This window comes from Ambystoma mexicanum, chromosome 4q (assembly GCF_040938575.1).
Source record: "Ambystoma mexicanum isolate Mex_15411 chromosome 4q, UKY_AmexF1_1, whole genome shotgun sequence".
NCBI lineage: Eukaryota > Metazoa > Chordata > Amphibia > Caudata > Ambystomatidae > Ambystoma > Ambystoma mexicanum.
In genome coordinates this window covers 181889470-181911758 of record NC_090928.1, presented here as the reverse complement: position 1 = coordinate 181911758, position 22289 = coordinate 181889470, and the positions used below count along the sequence as shown (strand labels likewise).

General features: G+C 47.4%; 1 long non-coding RNA gene across 1 annotated transcript; it reads left to right on the top strand.

Moving 5' to 3' along the window:
• Positions 1 to 6769: 6769 nt before the first annotated feature.
• Positions 6770 to 21806, top strand: LOC138467571 (uncharacterized). The gene is made up of 4 exons (XR_011268113.1): positions 6770 to 6888; positions 18534 to 18663; positions 19620 to 19798; positions 20407 to 21806. It is a non-coding gene; the product is annotated as an uncharacterized lncRNA (long non-coding RNA).
• The last annotated feature ends 483 nt before the right edge of the window (positions 21807 to 22289 follow it).

Genomic DNA, 22289 nt, shown 5'->3' with positions numbered 1-22289 from the left:
ACGCTCTTGCTTCTCAGCCACGAGGAAACAGTTCAAAGAACAGACATCAGGGCCTTCTGCCAAAGCCTCTTTTCCAATAACAGTCTCTTACTGCAGAGGGTGCGTCGTAACAAAAAGTCTAAAAGTTTCATTCCTATTAACATTTTCAGATGCACAAGTTCTTGTTTTCAATGTTCATCCTGGGTCTCCCTCTGCAGGGTGAAACACCCTTTTTATCACAATGCTCACACTTGGTTGGTCTCCCTCGTTCAACCTCGGACCATGGATCACACTCATTCAGGCTCAGATCCTCTTGATATGGATCTCCCTTGTTCGGGCTCAGATCCTCTTGATGTCAAAATCAAAGACTCTTGCATGTGGAATGGGTTTTGCTTAAACCGTTGCAGGACCCCTTCAATTAACTTCACACAATTATTCTCATTTATTTATTTTTTGCTTGTTAGGCACTTATACAACAAGAAATACTGTTTCAAAGCGCCCATCAATCTTCTACTTTCGTTTCTCTTGGCAGGATACCTTACAGAGACCTTCGCCTGCCAGACCACTCTGTCAACAGTGTTTTATCTTTCCTTCTTATGTTCAAACATTCAACAGAGGTTTACCTTTACTCACATCTTTCATCACTCACACGCATTTAACAATGTTTGTTCCAGCGCTCTTTATACAATGTTGCAGCTTGCAACCTTAACTTCAATGCAGATTGGTCTCCCAACTCACCGGCTGTGTTGGTCAGTTCCACAGGAGAGCCTTCGGTATTTCAACACACTATGCCGGATTCTTCAGTCCGGTTTCCTATCTTGACACACAATGCAGGATTCTTCAGTCTTGTTTCCTGGCCTTACTGTTTCTCAGTCAAGGGGGTAGAAGGTACCCATCCAAATGTACATGTATTAACAACAGTGATGCCTTGAGTCATTTAGAAGGAGAACTACACAAAAAGGATTAAGTAAAAGAAAATGCTTATTCCAAAGAGGCCTTTCAGAGCATGGACCCAAGATGGGGGGAGAAGCGTGGGCAAAGCTAGGGCTGGAGGAAGCATTCAAACCTACAGAAAGACACAGTCCTAAAGTGCAGTTAGCATTGTGTTGCCTGCTATATGACAGATTCTGTCCATCAACCATGGAGGGATCACAGCGTCATCAGTCAGCATTAAACAAAGAAGTAAAATTCAGGTCTCTACTAAACCCTCCATTTGGAAATATAATGCATTATGCCCTCTGCACAGAACTGAGCACAAGTAGCTCATTCAGCACGTAGAACAGATAATGTGTGTGAACATTTAGTTCACAACGGTAGCCTACGCAGCGCTATTTAATCTTTAAATGCAACGCATTTTCATCATCCCATGCGGTTGTTACTGTTATTCTACTTCATTTAAAGTGACTACCCATGATACCTTTGGCTATTGAAGGCTACAATGCCACTCCCGAGATAGCACAGCAGTGTAAATAAGAAGGTCTTGCAAATAATGTGTGACACAAGACAAGGGCCTCAAACTGAAATTAATTCCTTGGGGCGAATTTTCGAGTTCCGCAGTATTCATCAGCTGGGACCGGTTACAGTTTCGCGTGCACAGCTCCCAGCTCCCGAATTGTCATAATTTGCACAGTGGTGTGCAAAAGAAGACTAGTAAACGGCAGCATACATGCTTGCACGCTACTCTTTTGCACTCCGCCATGCAAATGCACAATCGACTCTTATGGATTACCCCCTGCTTTTTGCTGGTGCAAACAGGCCAGCGGACTACATAGGAGTCCACAGCATTTGCGCTGGCATGAACATGCATGCCAGTGCAAATGCGATAATATTTGTATGGTGTAGAGGAAGAGAGCAGCAGAAACTGAAGTTACGATCCGCCCCTCCTCTCCACCATAAAAATACAGGAAAATGGGGTGTGACATGAATAACTTGCTCAAGCCTTTTATGCTTTTCATTTAGGTCCCGTCCCATTCGAAATTGGGCTCCTTTGAGTGTTATGTATTGCATCTGATATCATTTGGGAAACAGAATTTTCTATTCTGAAAAATGCCCCAGAAAGAACTTTAGTTTAATGGTGGGGTCCTTTGGCACATCCTTAGTAAAAAAGAAATCCACTTCTTGGATTGTTTTGGGATTGCTTCTTGCTAGTTTCTAAACTGCAGATTTATTTTGGATTTATTTTGGATTTTTGGGGATTATTCCAAGCAAGGACTTATTTGTTTTAGGTTGGAGGATTTATTTTGGATTTTTACTGACTCGTTTCTCAGTAAAAAACAATCCACTAACACTAATTGGCAGGCACACATTTTTACAGGATTTATTTAGGATTTTTTGACAAGCAAGGATTGTTTGGTCTTAAAGTGGAGGATTTATTGACAAGCAAGGATTGTTTGGTCTTAAAGTGGAGGATTTATTTTAGATTTTTTCAACTTGTTTTCAACTTGTTTCTCAATTAAACCAATTCAGTAACACTACACATTTTTACTGCATTTATTTTGGATTCTTTTACAAGCAAGGATACATAGGAAGATTTATTTTGGATTTTTTCCAAATTATATCTCTGTAAAAACAATCCAGTAACGCAGGCACACATTTTTGCTGCATTTAAATGTTGGCAAAATAACGTCAAACTAGTTTCAACGTTGGTTGCAGTTATTTAGCATTTTCATCTGGTTAAACATTTTGCAGAGTTTAGGTTGTGTTTATTTTGCATTTTATTGGTGCAATTACAAGTCCAACTGCACTTAACTAATTTCTCCAGTAAATAATGCCTAGTCGCTAACATTCAGGGTATACCAATTTACAGCAATGGGTAGAAGAAATGGCTAACACCTCTGCCATCCCATCTCCCATCGCACCACCTGACTCGCTGGATGGTGGCCGCCTGTCTCCTGCCTGCCACCCAGTACAGCTGTCCCCCTCCTCTGTGGCCCTCTGTATACCACCCTGGCTGTATATCTGTTCTGTTTTTACCTCTGAAAAGTGCTCAGTTATGCATCTGTATTGTTGTATACCTCTGTAAAGCGCTCTGCTGTTTCTCGAAGTGAGCACTTAATAAATTCAATAATAATCAAATAGGATGTAGTCAGACTATATTCTGTTCAAACTAAATTGGTATGCATTAAATTTGAAAGGATGTTTTGATTTAAAAAATAAGACTATACAAATCTCATATAACACTGTTACAGTTCTTTTTATTTAGTATGTCATTTTCCTTTCATAAAACATATTTAGCAGAAGTTAACATTTCTTTTACTTAACATCCTGGGTACTTAGATACATTAATAGCACAGTTCTTCTTAAAGCAGTTTTTTTGACTCTCCACTTTCATTTAAAAAGCTGTCAGTAGTAGAACGCGCAATAAAGTATTGGTGACAACATTTTGTCTTTGCAAGCTGTATGAGTTTCCTTAGCCAATTAAAAGAATACACTGCTTCTTGTTTCTCAGTATCAGGAGAGCCACTGGTGAAGCCCAAGATGAGAGCAGTGTGCAATGGGGGTAGAGTTGTTGTGGGCCCCAGAGAGCGCATTCTACATAACTCTGCGGTGATTAGAGTGGAGTTGGGGGTACAAGAGGGAATCAAGCTGCAGTGATGAGAGAATGACAAAGTGAGTAGGTTAGTGGGAAGCAGAGGCAATTTGGGAACATCGAGGAGTCATGTGTCTGGTCGGTGTGATCGACCAACTCATTGGCGTTTTGCTCAGTGCTCAACCAAAACTCTTTACGTCCTGTACTCTTGCCATTAGTAAGGCCAGCAGGCTTCTTGTTTTTCCTCGTTGACTTTGGGTGGCGGTAATTCACAATGGCTTGAGGGGTTTTGTGCCCATGCTTGATCGACCAACTCATTAAGGTTTCAGTCAGCAGAAGCAAAGAGTTATTTTGTGATAAATTGGCTTCCCTTTCTAGATCCAATATGAAGGGCATGCCACAGAGCCCAAGTGGCACCCTGCAGTATCTGTTAAAGTTGTTGTTGTCTTAAATACAGGGGCTGGTATTACATATATAACATATTATATGTAAAAAAAAAAAGGAGGGGTGAGGCGCGCACTCCAATTCCTGGCTAATATACTACCTGAAAAAGGAAAAGGAATAAATGGGTTAAATCCCAAAGTGTCCATTTCACTGGGTTAGATCCCAATTGTTGCAAACATATTCACAGGTTTAGATCTCAATGGTTGCAAAAATATTCAGAGGCTTAGATCCCTTATGCTGCATTGGTACTGCTGTTTTCCTCCTCCAGATATTCACAGGGTTGGATCCCTTACGCTGCATTTGTACTGCTGTTCTCCTCCTCCTAGCACTTTCGTTTCCCAACACTTTTCAGGGAGGCTGTGTTGCCTTTCACTTTAGGTGAGTCCAATTAAATTACTAATGCAGTCTCTAAGAATTATGGGAGCTGTAGTGAAATAATTTGTTCAATTCAGGTGACCAAGGAAAGAATCCCCTCCAGGAGCACACATCTTACCCTTAGCAGGGGGTTGAGGGAAAACCATAACTATGATTCTCCACTGTAGGGAAAAATGTCCCCGGTGCTGCAGCCTCTGGAGTCCGGATCTCCACAAATTACATGTAAAAAAAAAGAGGGGTGAGGCGTGCACTCCAATTCCTGGCCAATATAGTACCTGAAAGAGGAAAAATAATACATGGGTTAAATCCTAAAGTGTCCAATTCACTGGGTTAGATCCCAATTGCTGCAAAAATATTCGCCTCACCCCTCTTTTTTTATATATGACATATTATGTCTGAGTTCTGTCTTTGTAGGTTTATGCTATTAGGAGCAAAAGCCAATATATTGTATTTTATTTATTTGCATTTATAAAGCACATAAACAGCCCTAGGGCATTGTGGCGCTGTTACAGAAGGCTTACTCAGTTACAGAAGTGCTTATAAAACAGACATACGTGAGGTGGTTGCGAATAGTTACAAGTCATGTTCAGTCAAGTGGACTGAGGGAGTCACATAGATGGGCACATTTGAGGAGCCCACTCCATGTTACAGGGCGGCTGACACACAATAATGCATGGTGTCAATTAAAAAGGCACATTTGGGGAGCCTGTACCATGTTGCAGGGCAGCTAACACACAATAATGCAGGGCGACAATTAAACAGGCACATTTGAGGGGCACAATAATGCAGGGCGTCAATTAAAATGGCACATTTGAGGAGCCCACCCCATGTTATAGGGTGGATAACACAAAATAATCCAAAGTGTCAATTAAAAAGGCACATTTGGAAGCCCACCCCATGTTACAGCGTGGCTAACACACAATAATGCAGGCCGTCAAATTAGAAAGGCACAATTGAAGGGCCCACCCCATGTTACAGGGCAGCTAAACACACAATAATGCAGGGCGTCAATTAAAATGGCACATTCACTTTAGCATTTGGATGATTGTTGACCAGACACGTTTCAACACGGAGCATGTAGGGCTTCTTTTTATAATGTTGTGTCTCACTTGTTCCCAGTGCCGTGACTCTGCTCTAGAACACGCCTTCACTAGACCCTCATGATGCTGGCAGTCAGGCGGCCAGAATCCAGGCAGTCACAAGCGCATCTTTTCTTTCTCTTTTAAATTGAAGGCGTGTGCGAGCACCAGGTGAGCTCATGGCCTGCCCCTGCTATGGGCAGGCACTAGCCCGAGGGGAGGGTTAGGCCAGAGTCCTAGGTGAGGCTCAGGCTGGCCCGAGCTCCGCCGGATTCGCCCAGCTCTAGTATCCCCCACCTACTAAAACACTCCTTTTGACTTTAGCTTTAAAAATGCCATGTAACAGTGAGGAAAAAATGTCCAAACTGGATGTGCAATGTAGGCCAGTCTAGACATGTGATAACACTTATCAGGCATGTCTGAAGAGATATGGGGGCCTATTTCAACATTATGGTTGGGGACCCCTTGTTTAGAGTGGAAAACAATCTGAGCCACCTGTGGGGTACATACATTATAATGGAGAGAAAGAAATACAGCTAGGGGTTAATAGCCACTGATTTTCACCAAATGGACAGCCAGAGGGAGCTGAAACACTAAATCCGCACTGAAAAGCTACAAATCCTACTTTGTTAGCAAGTGGCTGATGTGGAGCATACATGCCAACCCTCCCGCCTGAAATAGCTGTAGCCCCAATGCATTCCTATGGGGAAATGTTGGTCTCCCGATTTCCCTTTGGAAATCTCCCTCCCAGCTGTGTCTGAATGTTGGCATGAATGGTGGAGACACCTGTGTTAAAGGGCAACAAGGTAATAATAAAACTTCTGTATGCCCCAAGTGAAGTGACGGACAGAAGGGTTCCAGCAAACGAGCTTGTAAGGCAAGCGCCGAGAAGCATACATTTAAAGCCCCAGAAACAAAGTAATATAGAAAGGAATATATTTCTGTGTTTTAGGCTGCAGACTAGCAACATTGGGGTAGTTTCTGGGGGTCCCGCTGACCGCCACCAGAGCATACTGTTGGTTGAAGGAACAGCAGTGAAGGACCAAAAGCCAATGATGTGAAAATTATAATTGTCAGAAAAATAAAATGTATTTTAAATAAATATTTTTGTTCTAACATATTATGTCTGAGTTTTCACTATGTAAGTTTATGCTATTAGGAGCAAAAGCCAATGATGTGAGAATACTAATTGTCAGAAAAATAAAACGCATTTTTAATAAATACTTTTTATTGTAACATGGCATGTGTGTGTTTTCTCTATGTTTATGCTCTTGTACTCTGTTTCTTACTTTTGATACCTATCCACAGCGTTCACGGTGTGCGCTTACTTTTTTCGGCTCATTTAGATGGGAGGTGGCTTGTTTTGGAAGGACATGCAGCTTGTTTTTTTCCTTCCACCCTGCAACATTGGACACGAACCAGCAACAATGGCAATCAAGAATCGAGGCTGTGCCGGGATTGAAAAACCATTGCCATTATCAGGTAAGGGGGTGGTGCACATGGTAGGTCTATTTATTTAAGAGTGAGGAGTTTGCTGCCCATGTGTGTAATCTGCAGGACCCTTCACTTTCTTTCCTTGCTCGTGCCGCAATTTCGTGACTGTCACGCGGATGCAGCTGCCAAGCCTGCTAGGGGTATGGGATTGTGACCCCCTCCCGCAGCAGCACATTCTTTCACAGCCCATCTGCCTTCCACTCCCCAAGCTTCACAAAGGTCACTCCATAATCTGCACCTTGGGGCTGCTCGGAGCGAGGGAGTGTGCCGTGGGAATACACAGCTCACCCTTGCTGCGTTGGCAGGTTAAGAACAGCTTGGTGACCCGGCGTGCATAGCCGGCGGTGGGTGAGAGGCCAGCAGGCACAGTGCTCGCTGGCATGCCAATGGTTTGTAGAAACTCCCATACCAAGGAGGGGTCCAATTAACATTTGCAGCCCACGAGAAGAACGCAATCCGGTGTGCAAACACCCCTGGAATCACAAGTTAAGAAAACAAACTCTGCACTGTCAGAGTATTTCCATATGAAAGATTACTCAAGCACAGGTTCTGGGTGTCAATCATTTTGGGGTGATAAGGACACCCAAAGGACCAAGTATCAGGCCATGAATGTGGCCGCCCTGGGTAGTGAACAAGGCAGCAGTAGCCATAACCCCGGCATCCGTCCATTCGTAACCGTAACCAACACATACCCATAACTCATTCCCATTTCCCCAAGAAAAGTGTAGAATGAGACCTGATAGTTTGTTGGCATAAAAAGGCCTCAGAATTTATTCCACAATAACAAAAACCACACTGCACACATTTGTGGAAAAATTGTTCGCAAGATGCGGCGACTGCTCCGTGTCCACAGAACCTGCTTCCCCCTTTCTTTCCTAAGAGTCCATAAGTAGGCCCAACTCTCCCCACCTTGGTGTCCGAGCCTCTCCTCCCCCTGCAGGTGCCCCTGGGCGGGGAGAGTGCCGTTTCTTCGGGGGAAGCTGAGCTGTAATTGTTCCTCCCCGACGCCCCTGCCGCTTAGGCTCCCAAGGGGCGCTGGGTCCAAGAAGAGCGAAGACCCTTCCTGCTTTCTCCTGGCTCCTCTGGAGTCTGTCTCCTGTGTTTGTCTGGCCAAACACCGCCACACCGCCTTGTCGTCCTGCGATGCTGACGACCAGGTGCTCCTGCTTGTTCTGTTCGTAGGGTTAGTGGGTGGGAAAACGAAACCTTCTCCTGTTGTCCACGAGCGGGGGTCCCACGGGTGCAGCTGGATGCTGCCTTCCGTGTGGGCCTCGCTCGTTATAAAGGGGGAAACCCCTCCCCTTTCCTTTGTCTGCCCTTCGCTGGCTTTCTTTGTGCCTGCCGCGCTTTCTGCTTCGCGGGCTTTCCCCCTTTTTGCCGCGCTCCTGTTTCGCGGGCTTTTGTCTGTTTTGCCGCCTTGTCCCGGCGCCTCCCCCTCCTTCGCAAAAAAGAGGGGGAGGGCGAGGGATCCCCAAGGAGGACACTGCCCGGGTTATCGGGGGTGCCTCCTCCATTTTGCTGTGCCTTTGTCGTCGGCCCTGGCATAACCCCGGCATCCGTCCATTCGTAACCGTAACCAACACATACCCATAACTCATTCCCATTTCCCCAAGAAAAGTGTAGAATGAGACCTGATAGTTTATTGGCATAAAAAGGCCTCAGAATTTATTCCACAATAACAAAAACCACACTGCACACATTTGTGGAAAAATTGTTCGCAAGATGCGGCGACTGCTCCGTGTCCACAGAACCCGCTTCCCCCTTTCTTTCCTAAGAGTCCATAAGTAGGCCCAACTCTCCCCACCTTGGTGTCTGAGCCTCTCCTGCCCCTGCAGGTGCCCCTGTGCGGGGAGAGTGCCGTTTCTTCGGGGAAAGCTGAGCCGTAATTGTTCTTCCCCGACGCCCCTGCCGCTTATGCTCCCAAGGGGCGCTGGGTCCAAGAAGAGCGAAGACCCTTCCTGCTTTCTCCTGGCTCCTCCGGAGTCCATCTCCTGTGTTTGTCTGGCCAAACACTGCCACGGCACGAGTGGGTTTTCCGCCCACCGTGGCTCCCCCCTTTGCTCCTCCCCTTACATTTCCAAGATTTTCGTGCAAATATTCCAGAAAAACAAGTCCATGCCTAACGGTGATAAGTGTACCCCATCCATCAAAAAATGTTCTGGCGATTTCAAATTAATCAAACCTGTCTGACCTGCCCAAAACCCCTGCCCCTGCAAAATTTCGCCATCGCACAATTAAGCTTGCGCCTGGATTTCTCCACCGCCGCATGATTATCCGCGCCTTTCCATTCCAACCTAGGAATGATCTCAGACCAAACGACCTCTGTTTCCCCCAACTGTCCTGCCAGCTCCTGCAACGAGAACATCATCTCACGCATGAGAGCCCCTCTCCCTAGGCTAGTTAAATCATTCCCCCCTAAGTGAATGATCAAGATTTCAGGCTTAACTCTGTTGCTTAACAGCTTGCGCACCTGTCCATGCAGCTGTGCCCATTTCATGCCAGGCACCCCGTGCCACCCAATTCTGAACTCGCCTGCAGTCAGCTTTTCTTGTTCCGCTGTCCAGCAAGCCCCAGCCCTAGACACAAAGGAGTATCCTACTACCCATACCGATATCTTCTTCTTCCGGGCTGGCGTTAAAGGAGGAAAAAAGAAGAAGGCATGTCACCCTTACATTTTATCAGGCCTAATGTATCTCTTAAAGCAACCAGATTTCCATCTGCCTATCTGTTTGATTGCGACTTCCCCCATCCCCACGGCCGCTGCAGATGTTGCAGCCCTAATCCGGAATGAATGTGTCCCAAAAATCCCTTCAGTTTCCCCGATTCTTTCTAATGCCAGCTCCATCACCCTCCTGAATTGAAAACGACTTAGCGAGGAACCGTCTTCATGAATAAGCAACGGCGCATCGTTCCCCAGTGCAGGTCTCACCCTGAGGAACCTTGCTACAGCCGCGACAGGGCAGACTGCACTCCCTGTAATGGGCCGCAAGGAGACTGTACACCCTTTGCCTTCTTGATCTGTTTTTGACCTCTTTAACCATAACGTTACCTGTCCCTCGGAACATTGTACATCCTGAACCTGCAAATACCTTGAGCCTTTCGCTTTTCTGTTCCCAGGGATCAGCTCGCTTACCCTGAATGCCCCAAAGAATGCTAAAGAAAATGCTGCTCTGAACAGCGCTACTTCAAAACCCCCGTGACAGATTTCTTCTAAACTGGCCACAACCTTCTGCAATTTGACAAAATCTATGGGCCGCCTTTCGCCCGCTTTGGGTTTTGCCTGCCTGGCCCAACCCTTCATGGCCATACCGATATAGTGTTCCTTGGTGGGGTTGCCCAACCCTTCCAACTTTGAAAAATGAGCGATGGCTGCCAATTGATGTGCCATCCATGACCTGGTTTTCCCTTCTTGCCATCCCCAGCCCACAAAGGCCCTTACTGGCATATCCTGCTTGTTTACCCCAAGCTCTTCTTGCTTGAATTTCAGGTACCGTTCCCAACACGCCAGATACCTTTTGTTCGTACCCGGTGACAGCGCCGTCTGAATCAAGGAACTCAGATTCCCCCAATCATGTCCCACCACTTTGCTTTGAATGGCGTCATCCCTTTTTCTGCTCCCGGGCAACACTCTCGAAATTTCTCCCACTGTAAACGAGAGAGAGAGAGCATCAGCTGCTGTGTTCTGTACCCCTGGAATGTGCCTAGCTCCTACTTCAATGTTCCACTTTAGCATGCATTTGTTGAGTTCTCTCAGTAACCGCAGAACCCTAGAGCTACTGGCAGATCCCTGGTTAATTATTTGGACCACTGCTAAATTGTCTGACCATAACATGACTTTTCTGTCCTTCAACTGTTCCCCCCATAGTTTGAAAGCAACCATAATGGGAAAGAGCTCTAACAGTGTGATGTCCTTGGTGACCCCTAAGCCATGCCACTCTTCTGGCCATGCTGCGCCGCACCACTGGTTATCAAGGATTGCCCCAAACCCTAGAGCCCCGGATGCATCTGTAAATAACTTGCGCCTTTCTTCGCTGTTGCTCATACTACACGCGAACCCCATTAAAACTGTCCAAGAAATCGTCCCACATAGCCAAGTCCTCCCTTACTTCAGCCCCCAACCTGACATGTTGCCCTGCATGCTTTAGTCCAACCATTTTTAGCTCAATACTTCTTGCGAAGGTTTTACCCACCCGGATGATTCTGGCCGCAAAATTAAGATTACCCGCCATGACTTGCAGCTCTTTCAGAGTAGCCTTCCTCTTGGACCTTAATTCCTTGATGCATGCCTTCAGTTTAGCTACCTTGTCCTGTGGCAGCCTGCAAACACCTTCTACTGAGTCAATCTCAATCCCCAGGAAGGTTAGACAAGTCAACGGGCCCACTGTTTTCCCTTCCGCCAGTGGTACCCCCATCACTCCCATCAAATTTTTAAATGCCCGCATGATCTCTCGGCATTCCGCCGTTCCCTTTTCCCCAATGAATAAAAAATCATCTAGGTAGTGCAGCACTGCCCCTGACTTGCATTCGTGTTTCACCATGAACTCTAGGAAGGAGCTAAAAACTTCAAAGTAAGCACATGAAACGGCATAACCCATTGGTAGACATTTGTCAAAATAATACAGTCCTTGAACCTTAAAACCCAACAAGTGCTGGCTTTCTTGATGTATGGGTAACAACCTGAATGCCGATTCGATGTCTGACTTCCCCATGAGGGAACCTTTCCCCGTCGCCCTTACCATTTCTACAGCATCTTCAAAGGAGGCACAGTGCACCCTGCATTTATCCTCCCCTATCCCATCATTTACTGAATCACCCTCTGGGAATGACAAATGATGTATTAGGCGGTACTGACCTTTCTCCTTTTTAGGTACCAGCCCCAGTGGTGATATTACCAGGTTGGGTAGAGGGGGATGCTTAAAAGGACCCGCCACCCGGCCCAGCTCAACCTCCTTGGATACTTTCCGCAACACTACCTCCGGCATTGCTAGGGCTGACCTCAAGTTACGCGCCTCGGCACCACCTGTTCTTCCTGAACATGGGATCTTGAATCCCCACCTGAAGCCCTCCCACAACAACCTAGCATCTTCAATGTTATGATACGTATTCAACCATGGAGTCATAGCTTGTAAGTTAACCGGGGTAGGTAGCCCGCCTTTAATCAATTCATTACACATTTTATGCGGCGCAGCTCCTGATAGTATGACATTGACTTCATTCTTTCTGAACCTTGCTTTTACCCTTGGGGCTGCCCATGCGTCTTCCCTCGCCACTTGAGGAGCTGTGATCCTTGCTGTTACCTCCCTTTGGATGTTTGAATCTGCAAGTTTTGCCGAATGGACAACCTTCTTCTGAGTTGACCCTCCAGCATTCAGCCTGCTCCCCCTGGTAGCTGATCCTGTTGTTCCAGGAGGAGTGCCAGTGAAAGGATGCCCTTCCTCGCCTGGTGTAACCACCTCTGCCCCTCCATACCTGGGTTTTTTCAACCGCTGGTTTTTCACCCCCTTCATTTGTGAGTACTAGTTTATATACCACACCCCCACATCCATTTCATCCCAAGCCAAGGCCGGCCACACTTGCATTTTTAACCGAAATGCCGATCATACTTAAGCCAGCCTTCGCCTCCCCTCTTCAAATAAATATCCTGGATGTAGTGACAGTATGCTAACATTGCAGAAGCATCCTGTGGGTGTTTTTCAATCATTATAGAGGTATAAATCAAAAAGGATTTTATCCAATTGTGAATGGATGCCTCAGTTTTGGGTGTCTCCTTCTCCCTTCTCTCCTTCTCCTTCTCGGATAATTCTTTTAACCCGTTACCCAGAGGCTCCATCCCCACAAATTCCAAGATCTCAATAAATTCTTTCTTCCATACCCGTTCCTTGACTGACATTGGTATGTGCCATGACAGGGAATTCACTGACACCCTAACTGGTGCAAAACCAGGCATAGTCCTCCCATATTGTGTCATAGTACTCCCTATTCCCCCTTGTCCGGCGATGGTGACCTGGGGTACTCCCATGTTGGCTACCCCTTGGCCCCACCATGTGGCTGGCTGCGTCACACCGCCCACTGCTGAATCCCACTGATTCCCCGTGCTGGACCCCTCCACCGGAGTCCCGGTGTTTGCAGGTAAGGGATGCTGACTTAGAGGGACCTGCATTGCAGTGAGGTTCCCCATGACCCCACTACCCGTCATGCCTGTTCCTTGACTCATTGTTTGTTGATTCCCTCCACTCGATATCAGCGTATTAGGCCATCCTCCTGGCCCTTGGACTCCTGAACCTGGCCCTACACAACCCGAGGGGCTTCCAACCATTTGACCGCTCCCCATGGCACCCCCCGCTGGGACAGGTGTCACTTCTTTCTGTTTAATACATTTGCCCCATTACCCATTTGATTAAATGCATTAATATTCCCACTCAAGAGCGGCCCATTGCCCCCACTCACCCAGGCTTGCATACATTGTAACACCATACCTTTCACCACCTCCATGCAAGGTGGTCCATTCTCCATCACCACCACCGGTCTGGCTTCAGGCGTGCTGGGTGCTCCCTGGGTCGTGGAAGCAGGCATAGTTGCAGGTGCCGGTACGGCTTCAACCTCTTGTGCCCACACTTAGTTTTTAGCGGGCCCAGCCCTCCCTTTTTTGTTGCTCGTGGCTTGTTCTTTGCTTGCCTTGGCCCTCTGTCATTACTCTCTTCCTCTTCCCTGCTGGTTCTTCCTCCTCTCCCAACAGTCCTTCTTCCTCTTGATCACGTAATTCCTCATCCTCTGGAAACATTAAGGGCGATTCAGGCCCGTCACTGGTGCTAGGATGGCTTCCCCTGGCTGGCTCACCAAGGATTGCATCCAGTCGCTGCCGTGCTTCGCCACGACCACTTTGGCCATTGCAATGAACGCCTCCATGTCCATGGCTGCTCTGGCTTCCCTTTGAAGCAAGTTCCTTGTTTCTCGTAAGCGTTAAACCTTGACTCTGCTTAACAGTACTGGTCGGATCCGAAAATATGCGAAGTTTCCGTTGGACCGACTAATTAGTCTCTGCGGTCGTCACGTGTCCCGCCAAGTGCGACGCCTGACCCACGTTCCCCGTGGATCGCTCGCGGCGTTGCTGCTTCATGGTCTGGGCCCCACACTGTTCGCCTTCGGCGGCGTGCACAACTGTCCTCCCTCGGGGATGAGCTGCTGCTTCACGTGTTGCACACCCAGCTGCTCCCCTTCGGCAGCTTTGAAGCCGAAGCCCAAGCGCCGCCCGCTCACCGCAGCTACCTCACCGGAGGCTCCCTCAGAGATGAGCGCGAGTGCATCCCGATGCTCCCCTTCGGCAGCTTTGAAGCCGAAGCGCGGCCCGCTCACCGCAGCTACCTCACCGGCGGCTCCCTCAGAGATGAGCGCGATGAACTAGAAGTGTCTCTGGCTCACCGCAGCTTCCTCCAACACCGCACCCGATGTTCTGCCTTGCTAGGACCACGGGCGGGCCTTGTTCCCCTTCAACGATTCCCGCGGCTCTCGGTACAGCTGCCGTTGCTGCTCCTCTGCATCAGACCAGCTCTCGGGATGATCGGGCGCTGCGGCGAGCTGCTTCCCTCTGCGATCGCTGGCAATCCGTGAGCCTGTTGCAGGAAGGTGACGAAACGAGACTAAGTCCTCGGTCAAACAAAACCTTCTCCTGTTGTCCACGAGCGGGGGTCCCACGGGTGCAGCTGGATGCTGCCTTCCATGCGGGCCTCACTCGTTATAAAGGGGGAAACCCCTCCCCTTTCCTTTGTCTGCCCTTCGCAGGCTTTCCTTGTGCCTGCCGTGCTTTCTGCTTCGCGGGCTTTCCCCCTTTTTGCCACGCTCCTGTTTTGTGGGCTTTTGCCCGTTTTGATGCCTTGTCCCGGCGCCTCCCCTCCTTCGCAAAAAAGAGTGGCGAGGGATCCCCAAGGAGGACACTGCCCGGGTTATCGGGGGTGCCTCCTCCATTTTGCTGTGCCTTTGTCGTCGGCCCTGGCATGCACTACGCAGACACGTGCAGGATCGTGCGCGGTAGTTGGCTAGTTGCCCGGCAGCTGCTATGAAGTGCACTAGAGGTGACTGGCCAGGCACTAAGCAGCACTAATGGGCAGGTTATGTTTATTGGTACACAGTGTCTTACCTGGCTTTCCAACAGCAGGGGGGGAGGGGGGTGACTAGGAGCAGTATATGCAAGGATGCCAAGGGGATGTAACGTGGGTTATTGGCTGCCAGGTGATCTAGAGACTGGACATATGAGAGATGACCCATGCTGACCGAAGAAGCATGCTTAATGGTATTGAATGGAGGGCTAGCCGTGACACACTCACAGAGAAGTGTGGCTGCGATATGCTCGAATGAGTGGATTTAACACACGTTAGACACCAACAGAAGCAGCCCCCTCCCCTCCCCCTCCCTGCAAAAAAACATTAGCCCTGCAGTGTTCCAGCCATGCTCTCTCCCAGAGCACTTCATCAGAACTACCCTTTCCTGCAGCTCCTTGGCCTGGAAGATGTCCCAAAACATGCTAGTTGTTTTAATTGTGTACATGATCACGTGTCTATAATACACCAGGATTGTTCTTCTGACATGCCTGTTATATTGCAGCAGTTAATATCTCAGCCCCTCTCTTTTTCTGTTCCCTCCCCCCGGACTTTGCACAAAAGCACTTGGAAGTATTTGATTTTCAAAACAATCCGTACTTCAATGCATTAAAGGAAGAAAGGAAGGGGCAAAAAATCTACTACCAACCCATATAAAAAAAAGACGCTCACCACCTCAAGTCTATAGATATAAACAAAATAGAATTTCTTACTAGCGAAGAGTCTAACATCACAGCCAATGGCTAGGGGCAGGTGCACATTGAAACCATGTACTAGGTGCCTCTACTCTCTCATTGCTTCCTTTCGCTTGACCTCTTTCCATGGGCCCATCGGTCTCCATGGGCCCCCCTGCAGAAGCTCAGTTTTAGCTTCAACAGCCTGCTTATCTCTCGGGAGGATAGCTCAGGGGAAACTCGTTTGCCTTGGAAGCAAGACAACGCAGTGCAACACAGGTCCGATCCCTGGGTCTACGCTTAAAGATCTATGGGTATTAAGCGCATTATAAATACCCAATTACAATTACAATTCCCTCCACACCACGGGTTTAAGAAATATCCAAGAAATGGCATTTTCAGCTCTAACTCCTTAGGTGCATACTTCCAAACCTTAGTTCCTCAGACAAGCTGGAGGTGACTCTGGCGTTGGTGCTCTATGGATTTGACTATGGCGAGTCTATAGCTAGGCCTACCAAAGTGCTGACTCTACCTCCTTCAGGTCCTACAGAATAAGCAGCCAGCACCCCCCCGGGGCCTCTGACATTGTGAACACTTCGCCCAGGATCTGAAAACCATGCACTGGCTCCCAATTGAATCACATATCTTCTTTCAAACTGTTTTGGGAACTTGGTCTGAGTTGAGCCTATCTTCAACATAAAGGGCCTCATTACACGGTAGGCGGTAAACTATGGTGCTATTAGCACCATGGTTGCCGCCGGTACCATACTGGTACTACCATGGAGGAAAGGGGAATTACCACCCCATCCCAAGGTTGGCGGGGCGGTAATTCCCCCTTCCTCCATGGCCCTTCCCCATTCCCATTTTTGCCCCATAGGGCTCAATGGGAATGGGGAAGGAGCTAATTACGGTACCGCAAATTGCGGTACCTTAATTAGCACCAAGGTCCCTTTGTGGGTCCCAACTTTAATGGCTGGTCTACACCAGCCGTTAAGGTCAGGTCCGGCAAAGGGACCTCGTAGTAAGGTGGTAAGGGTTTACCGGTACCGGTGCCCTTACCACCTACCGTGAAATGAGGCCCAAAGTCCCCATCTACAGGCCAACTAAGCACTTAGTTGCCGGACTCTTTGGGCTGGGGGGCTAGATGCGTAACTCCCTTTCTCAGGAATGAGAAAAGCATTGTCGTTTCAGGCAAGACCTTAAGACTCCCCTGTTCATGGCTCACTTTGACTCTTAGGTGGCTGTAGGCATCTGCACCAGTACTAATGCACACTGCTATGCAATGAACCTGTGCGCAGGCGTAGCTTCACTGCAGGTCTTCCGTGGTTACTCTTCTTCTTGAAACTCCTGTGTAGGATTGCTCTTTATTGCAGCTGGCTCAGCTGATGCCCCTGCCTCTCATCCCTTGCACATTACACTCACTTTGCTCTTACCTACGTTAGTCTGCTGAACTTTTCCGTTCTCCAGCCCTCCATACTCATATGACCTGAATGTTACAACGCAGAGACTATCTGTTTAATTTCTTTCTATCCCCTTAACCCTTTTACTTGTGGCACTACAAAGTGACTCACCGCTGATGCCTTCTGAATCAACCTATTAAGTATGCAATTTGTGCGCTATATTAGAAAAATTAGAATAAAAGCAATCAAATGTGGGTATCTTGTGGGAGTTTTGGAGGATATAGTGGAGAATCCAAGCTACCTTGCAGTAGAGATTTTTGTGAGGAATAAGAAGCCATCTGGTCAACATCTGAAATGGTGTTGAGGGCAACTCGCCTGTGAAATGGAAATAAACTCCACTGCTGCCTGCTTATGCCTGTCAGATCTCAGCCTCATCAGAAGGTCACCAACACAGAGAGCAAAGGCAGCGACCCCCAAACCAAGGTTAAAGATTGGTCACAGCCAAACGACCACAAACTCGTTTAACACATTGATTTTCTGGATGTCCCAATGGTTCCCTATATCACTTGCAGGCCTCCCAACTCTCCAATGATGTAGAAAGAATGTTGTCTGTATTGTCTGGTAAATGATTAGGTTTTTATTGGCATTTGGGAACGTGATTGTAGTGGCACTGGTGCTAGTCTTACTGAATGGTGCAATGAAGACTAAATGTCAAGGTTTCCTAATTTTTACAAATGTCTTTTGTACATATGCGTCTTTGTATGTGTTATTAAAAAGCGTTTATTTTGAATACTGGAATGTGCTGTGTGTACAGTTTAAAACAATTGCATGTCTGAAATGTTGAAATGTACATATCTTCATAGCAGGGCAAACATACATTTTCTGTGACAGACCCCGTCATTTGTAACACAGTCTGCTATAATTGTATTGGCATAATCACATTTTCGGAAAGCCTGCAATGCGTTGGCTCTTGTTAGCACTTTATACCGGTGCGCCAATATATTTGGTGGGACAAAACTGACGCTTCTCACAAGGGTGCACACATTTGGTTTGCAACATTGCTTAGTTTGCTTTTAAATAGTGCTTAGTATAGCCTAAGTGTTGCTTTACAGAACTGTAAAGCACTTAGAGCACTTAACAATGTACAGCTGCACTCACAAACCTCTGGCAGCTGTGCGGCACCGCCTAGGGGCTAGGTAGTATATTGACCCTATGCTGTTCGATGTCAATAGCCTCCCATGAAGATCTTCTCAACATGAAAGCTAGGAACCTCCAATGATTAGGAGCACTCTCATAATATTGAGTTACTGAATAGGACGTGATGGTGTCACTGCATGAGTTGCAGGGTGATTGAGTGACCCTCAGACTGGCAGACTGAGTGAGTGGCTGACTGACTAGCGAGTGAATGGTTGGTTGAGGGAGTCAGTGGGTTTGTGAGAGTCTGACATATTGTCTTTTTTCCCCAGCAGATGCAATAGGTGCTCTTGGTGAAAGCTGCCGGCGCGGATTTTCTTCTTGGTGTTAACAAACTCTCGAGGCCAGGACGACTAAAGAAAACAAGCGTGAACTCTTGGGAGGAAGCAGTGTGCTACTCGAGTACAAATATGCTATCCTTTTAAGAATGGGATGTCCAATTAGGATTTCTGTTATAATGTGTTTCTATTTCTTTCTTGGTTATTTTATTTGGGTGTTTTCTGTTATACTTTTTGACCCCTTCAACTGCATAGAGGGAGTGATCGAGTGGGTAGGAGAGGTTGTGCGGGTGGGAGTGTTTGTATGGATAGAAGATAATGTGTATGCGTTGTTGATAGATATTGTATGCATGGGGGTGTAAGAAGGGTAGGGGCAGAAGAGGCGGTAGTTGGGGGAGAAGAGGGGAGGGGCAGTTGGGGTAGAAGGGAATTTGGTCACTGGTCACAGCACACGCTATTCACCTCACAACCTGTCTCAGTGCGAACTGGGTAAAGCGGCAAGCTTGCTGCACCAGTTCTAAAATCAAGTGGCTGAAGGCAGACCTGGATGACATTTTTATTACACCAGTAGTGGGTTTAAAAACCCAATTAAGTCATTAACTCTCAGAAGACTGCTTTGAAAAAACACTGGCAGGCCGGTGTGCAGGGCAGTTTGTGCCTGGAGGGATAATTGGTTAATGCCCCTATTAAAATAAATGCTTAATTTTCTCTGTCAATATGCAAGTGAAAACAGTCTTCTTCCTGCCTCATCTCTACCCTCTCCCCCAGCCTTCCAGTGAAGACATCTTTGGGTATATACCCTTATACCCTTGTACAATTGGCAATCGACTATATGCCTAAGCCTACAGTCCTATGATGTTGCGTTTGCACTTTCGCCAAAGCACGATACAATGTTAATAAATAACCAGTTAGGCAGAAAACTAGAAAAACAGTAAGGAAACAAGATAAACAGACGACCATGAAGAGAATATTTTAATGGATGTGACTTTATTCCATATAGAAATCTGAACAATTTACATATCTTGATATAGATTTTCAGTTTTGAGAAACCTAATCATTTTTCATTTCTTATATGCACAGAGGAACATTCTTTGTGTTATACTTCTTGGTGAACCCTGTGAAACCAAGGGAGATTGTGATGATGGCAAAAAAGACAGACAAGCAACCTGGCACGCGACCTGCTGAACAAACTGCTGGACATTGAATGCAGCAAAATGGAAGATTAACATTGGATTATCATTGACAAGAAGTTATAAAAGGTACGCAATGCCATCCAGAAGATACATGTGAGCTTATAGCCCTTTGGATAACCCGCATGCAATGGATGGGATGCAGAATAACTCTGACACCAAATAATCGAACCAACTCCAGAAAATGGCAAACGTTTCTGTTTTAATATCAATTGTCTAAACAGGGAGTTAGAACGGACATCGACGGACGTTCGCTTGAGCTCTCAGTACAATTCACAAAAAATCATCTCTTTATACTAAAGCTTTGAAATGCAAGGTTTGAACGGCTTGAATTTTCTGTAGTGCATCACACACATGCAATCTTTTCTTCGCATATGAAAGTTTACTGATTCTTAACTTCGTCAAGAGTTTCTATAAGGTCCATATATTTTCTTCAGTTGGTATTCTCAGGGCGTCACGCTTTGTCTTTCGTGACATTACCAGCTTCTCTTTCACTCTTTTTCAAATTCCTTCAGGGAGTTCCTCCCTTTCAGCCATGCATCCCTTTGCGAGGCATATCTTCACCAAAGTTATAATGCTTGCGGAGCACCTCCTTTCAAGATCTACCTGTTGCTTAGATGCGTTTTGCTAGCTCTTTTAAAATGATTTCTACAGAATTCTTCCTTTTTTCATTTCAGAATGTATCTGTTAAAGCAACGTAAATGGACTTTGCAGAACTCTCCGCTGTTGAGTACTGAAAAGCACTGCCAAACAAAATTGGTATCTACCGACTGAAGCAGAAGGCACCCCACTTGTATTTCTACACAAGTCTACTTGTATTTTAAGGAACGCAAACTGTCTTAATTTTCAAAACATTTAGTTATTGTATTATAAACGGCTACCTGGGATGGTTCAGGGAAACTCCCTTGCGGCCTGGGTCCTCTTGCTCCCTGCTTAGTACCCTCTTCCCCCTTTCTCCCACGCATGATTTTGTGTTCTCCCCTCTCAGACTCTATTGCTCCATGTGCCAGTATCCCTCCCCTTTGTGCCCTGTACTGGGTCTGCGTCTAACCTCCTCTGCTGCCTGGGCTAATCCTGGGTCGCTCCCTCACTATCTTGCTCCCTGTGATGGGTCTGCATCACCATCTCCTTTACTTGCTGGGCTGGGTCCGTGTCCCCACCTCCCCACCCCTTGCTCACTGGGATGGGTCATGCACCCCACCTCATTGGGCTGGGTGTGTCCACACCCTCCCTTGCTCCATGGGCTGGTTATCCACCCGATTCCCCTGATACCTGGGCTGGGTCTCTGTACCCATCTGGCTGCCTAGGCTGGTTCTGGGTCCCTCCTTCACCCTTGCTCCCTGGGTTGGGTCTCCACCTGAATCCCTTTCTCTCTGTGCTTGCCCTGGGTCTCAATTTGACTTATTTGCTGTTTATGGGTCCCCACTGGACTTCCTTGGTAGCTGGGCTGTGCCCGAGTACCTTCTTCACAATTGCTCCCTGCGTTGGGTCCCTACTTGACGCTCTTGCTCCATGGGCTGGGTCCCCACCTGACTCCCTTGCTCCATGGGCTGGTTATCCACCTGACTCCCCTGATCCATGGGCTTGGTCTTGGTACCCATCTGGCTGCCTGGGATGGTTCTGGGTCCCTCCTTCACCATTGCTCCCTGGGCTGGGTCTCCACCTAACTCCCTTGCTCTCTGGGCTTGCCCTGGGTCTCCATTTGACTTATTGGCTGGTTCTGGGTCCCCACTGGACTTCCTTGGTAGCTGGGATGTGTCTGGGTACCTCGTTCACAATTGCTCTCTGAGTTGGGTCCCCAGCCTCCTCCCTTGCTCACTGTGCTTAGCATGGGTCCACATTGGATCCCTGGCTTATATTGTTTTTTTAATCCATGCATGTCCACTAACTGTAAAGCACCCAGTTATGAGATTGCCACAGGCATGTTTGTGTGCTTGTACACTTTCAGGTTGAACCTCATTGTGCCTCTTTTTTAAATAAATACAATTGAATAAAAAGTAGGTGTTTAATTATTTATTTATTTTGTAATACATATTAGTAACCGGCGAGGGCGAATCAGAATGAAAGAACCATTCTGAATGGCCCTCGCCAGGGCATTACGCGGCCAGGAATCTCTTGATTCCATGTCTTTGTCCCCGGCAGGGATGTGTGGCAGCCCCTCGGCTAATGAGGTGACTCGAAGCGGGGCCATTCCTGCTCCAAGCCTCCACACAGCTGGAGGACGCCTTCAGGTATGTTTTTTTTTATTGTTGTCCTCCCCCCCCTCCCTGACCTCCCACCCCCACTTACCTTCTGCCTGCTTTGTCCTCAGTGGGGGATGATTGCAGCCTCCAGCCGTCTGGAGACTCGAAGCAGGGATATACCCGTTCCAAGCCTCCACACGGCTGGAGGCTTCCATCGCCCCCATCCCCCTCACGCCCCTGCCTGCCGGGGACCCAGGTACTTTTTTTTTCTTCTTTTTTTCCCCACTTCCCCCTTCCTTCCTCCCAACCCCACTTACCTTCTGCTCTGTCGTCTTTCAGGAACGGACGCGCTAGGAACACTTCTGTTCCCAGCGCGT